At 32.2% G+C, this 4,796-nt stretch overlaps 1 long non-coding RNA gene across 1 annotated transcript; it reads right to left on the reverse strand.

The window, feature by feature from the left end:
• Positions 1-241: 241 nt before the first annotated feature.
• Positions 242-1,823, reverse strand: LOC123888353. The gene is made up of 3 exons (XR_006802043.1): positions 1,619-1,823; positions 796-1,403; positions 242-307 (listed from the first exon to the last, which is right to left on the reverse strand). It is a non-coding gene; the product is annotated as an uncharacterized LOC123888353 (long non-coding RNA).
• Positions 1,824-4,796: the final 2,973 nt, after the last annotated feature.

Here is a 4,796-nt window from a genome sequence, read left to right on the forward strand (position 1 = left end):
ACTCACAATGCCAACAATATAACATAACTTGCATCAAGAACATAATACTAAAATTCAACATTCAACATATAGTAATAATGTCGTTAAAATACAACCATTGAACATTCAAAATACAAATAAAAACATCATCATAATTAATACTAATCCATTGTAACTTCACACAAACCAAGCTAGCTAGCTCCTAATCTTTCTCATCGGCATCATCATAATCTACCTCAGGATTATATAGGTCAAGAAAATAAGTTGCCCAGCGGTCTCGCAAATCATACAGCTCCTCCTTTGTTAATGTCGTGGGATCATTGAACACCTACAATATGTAAATAACTTAATTCAGCCACTTATTACAAGAAGTACTTAGGAAGTTACAAGGGTGAAGGAGCCCAAACAAACGAGCACACCAAAAAGTTGCAAACACACACAACACGCCGAGCTAAAACCAAAACAGAAAAACGCAGCAACAAGCTCTTGATTAATGGACTACCTATAATGAACATATAGTTTTACACTACCAGTGAACCTTGCATGTATGTGGTCAAGTTTTTTAATACTAGCTCTTGTTAAGAAGGGAACTAGTCATGTGGTTTATAAATTAACATTTCTAGGACCAGGTTAGTGATTTGAGCAAGGGCTCTGTTTTATGCAAAGCCATATGAGGAGAATCCTAAATCATTCAATAATATTGACTGTTATCATTGTTTGTTTTTATCAATTTCCCATTTCTCTTGTCTACATTCCTACTCCTACCTAACAATCAATGACAAACTAATGAAGAAAAAAAAGAAAGATTGTTCACACCTCATTGGTTGAATTTACAACAGAATCCATCTACAAATAAATCCTCAAATTGATTTCATGATCAACGGGAAATCTAGATACCGACAAGCTCCCATCTACTCCCGAGGTTGATGCTGAAAAATCAAGAAGGTATGAAACAAGAAATGGACAATCTCCATACACTAAGACTTTATATATAGAAAGTCATCAACAAGGGAAACACCATTAACATAATAGAAAAGGGAAACAAAACCAAGAAATAAAGAGAAGATAAAAAGGCACTAAAATATATAATTTTGATAAAATTGTAGAGTTCATCACCAAGGATTAATGCAATGGAAATAAAAACCTGCATCATGAAAATAAAGGAAAGTTAAGGCTTAAAATGGAAAAAAATCAAAACTGAAATCATGTTAGTTCTAATAGTGTGTCCTTCAATTTGTGTTCATTCAAAGACCTTATAACCATTAAGACTCTTCATGCTACTCTCCGGTAAACTTTCAGAGAACCAACTTCCTTTAAGTACTCTGATCAATGGCCACATAATGCCCCATGAAACCACAACACCGAAAAACAATGATAAATTGACAAGATGAGAACAGATCATTCCTGCTCCAACATAAGTCATGCTGAAATCAAAGTAAAATAATCTGCAAAAAAATCAAACATTCAAATCAATACAATCGACAAATGTTTCATAGTTCCGATTCATAAAACTAAAAAGAGAGTTACAGAAGTTGAAGTTAAAGGACCGGTTCAACCCTGACAAAAGAGAAAATACTAACATAACACTAATATACTAACATTTGCCTATTAAAAAAAGAGATAGAATCAAAGCACACACGTGTTTTTCCACGCTTTCCACCCGAAAGTAGGAAACTGACCAAATCCACATTGGTCTCCACCAGCATAGAACCATTGGAAGAAAGACCAAAGCAAACTGAGTGAGAAGAATTGCGTGAAACCCTTAAGTTACTTCCTGTCAAAGATGCCAAACTAGTTTTATATGTTTTCATCTTGAAATTACAAATATAGAAGACAAATAACACAAACATAATTGGCCTCGTAATCATACTTGGCCATGACATTTTCTTAAGGAGTATGGAATCCATTAATAAGAACACCTGTAGCAGTTCCACTTGGATAAGGTAATTTAGAGTCAATTATCATCATCTGTTAAATAACATAGCAATCAGCATTCAAGTTACTCTTAATCCAATTCATCTTAAAATAAACACTTTCATCACTTTTACATTAATATATTATTACTTAAACTGTTAAACTTCAAGAATAACAAACCTTTGAAATATAATCAATTAATCAAGTGGATGAATATCATATAAAGAAACTAATAAAGCAAATTGATTTGACTCCGACAAAATATCATGCGATCACTATATCAGTCACCGGATGACGATCATACGATTCATATTCTGAAGTAAAAAATATACGGTTTAACCTGCATCCAATGGCTGAGATAGTAACTGTAGGAAATTTTCGTTGTGTTGTGGTCAATCACATCACATGGCGTTAAAATTAGCAGTTTGGTAAAACTCTGCTAGGCCCCCAAAGACACAAAACACAAACACAAGCATTACAATACCACAAATTTCAACACTTAGACAAGGATACCTTGGCAATCTATGTAAAGACAACTCAAATAAATCTAACACACTTAGAAGTGATAAGGTGATTTTGTTGGCAATTAATTAAGTTATGCTATATATACTAAATCATCCTTCATACAAACTTCAACACATATGACAAACATAAAAAATCAATAAGGGACCAACCTCCAATGAATCTACAAAGTTTCTTTAAGCCTCAAGTATCAGATGTTGTGCATCAGTACCTAAGCTTTCAATCTCATCCTCAAATGCCTTCTGCTGTCTATCATGTTGCATAATGAGTTTACCTACTTATATGTCTATCCTTCTTGATAAGCTTTTGTAATCAAATTCATCATTTAGCTTTATCATATTTTCCACCTTTATAGCCTACAAGATGCACAAATATTGAACATCTATGTAATGGTTAGTGGTGACATAATACTATTTTTTTATCTTATTATCTACAACAAATTTAAAAGTTTTGATAGAAGCAAATTTTTGTTAAATGTCAAATTTATTGTCTTAAGGTATTGAAAGTACTTGAATCTCAGATTTTCCAGTTCACATCAATATCAAATTTTCACAACACTAAAAGCAAAAGTAGAAGAGATTACAAAAAAATTACACAAGATTAAACCCTTAATCATCAAAATCAAAGATTAAAATGAAAGATAAGCATATGCTAAAACGTAAAAACCCTTAATCGTCAGAACTCACTAGTTTTAGATCGAGAGCAGAGGCGGTGCAATTATGACTCTGTAACAACCCTTAATCGTTTCACTGATTTTCGATTTGGGTTCAGTAAGCCTTGATTCTTCAATTAGGGATTGAATTTGTGATTCAGTGAAAGGGATTGGAGGCTAGGGTTCGAGAGAGAACGAGTGTGATAGGGAGAGAGAGAGAGAGAGAATGAGTTCGATCTAGTGAGAGAGTGAACGATAGATCAAGTGAGGTAGCGAAGAATCACCGATTGCTGAAACGGAGAAGATGAAGGCTAGGTTTGGTTTCGATTTCGCGTGCGTGGCTGAGAGAAGATGAGGTGTTTTTTGTTATGTCGTGACTTATAATAATTTCCATTAAAAAAAAATACTTTAATACTTTTTACATCTGAGCATATTATGGGCCAGATGTATACATATTTTAGAGAATTTTGGAAATAATTACAGGATTGCCACCGCGTTTAGTTTTGTATCCGGGGATATTAAGCTCAGATGTAAAAAGTTGTCTCTATGTATTTTTCACTTATGTGGATACCAGATGTAAACACTACTCCATATTCCTTTTCACATCTGACATAGCTTCCACTGATGTAAAACCGTTAAGTAATATGTAATATTTGTACTAGTGTTATTCTAAGCTTTCGATTAGTTCTGGGTTGCTTTGAACTTTCAATAAGATTTGATTTGTACCGAGTCTCTCCCAATATCCATATAATTCGTTGATTTCGTCTGTCTAGCTTTGAAAATAGGCCAATTATTGAGTTGTTTCTCTATTTCTTGTCAAGTAGCCTAGTGGTTAAAAATTTCATATTAAAGATGAATAAGTGGAATGTTCAAGGTTTAAACACCGACTCCTGCGATGTCAGGAGTTGTTTCTCTATTTCTAATCCCCTCGGTAATATGATAACTCTCTCCTCTAAATTATTTGCCATGACACAAGAATATGCCAAACGAAAGATAATGTGCAAAATTCATTTTTTTTCTTCTTATTTCTAACCTTTCACTTGCATCTAATTGTAGGATTTTGTTAATTAAAAAAATTAAGTTTGTTATAATTAGAGAAGGTAGAATGTGGTAAGCATAATCATATCATCTTTATTAAGGGAAGTGAATATCAATATAAAGTTGACGATATATAATATTGTATTTCTAACATATTTTTCATAACTAGTCCCACACCCGTGCGATGCACAGGTGTTATGTAATATTTTATATTCTAATGTTGAAAAATTATTCGTATAAATTGTAACAATAAGTATTATAAAATGAAAATTATAATAATAATAATAATAATATAAAAGTGATGTACTTATCACTTCCTCCAACCAATATATATACCTATATGTATAGAGAATGAGTACAGACCATCAAAATTGAATGAAATATGATAATGCTAATGGTTATTATATATTTCAATCTCATAACCAAACTTTTTGCATAATCTTCACTCTTCTCTAAAATTATAATGTAATTAAGTCAATAATGTATACACTCTTCGTATTTTTTTTTTTGTGACTAAATTATAAACTCTTTGTTGTTTCTATGAAAACGGTTGACATTTAAATGGGATAAATGTTGAAAGAGAATTCAACTATGTTCATCTTCACTGTCACTAAGAAATGTTATAATAATGTAGAAGAGTGTAACATCTTCTGACATCAATTTTTGGATAATTGGAGAGGTAGAATTCAAT

The sequence above is a fragment of the Trifolium pratense genome, linkage group LG6 (genome assembly GCF_020283565.1).
Source record: "Trifolium pratense cultivar HEN17-A07 linkage group LG6, ARS_RC_1.1, whole genome shotgun sequence".
NCBI lineage: Eukaryota > Viridiplantae > Streptophyta > Magnoliopsida > Fabales > Fabaceae > Trifolium > Trifolium pratense.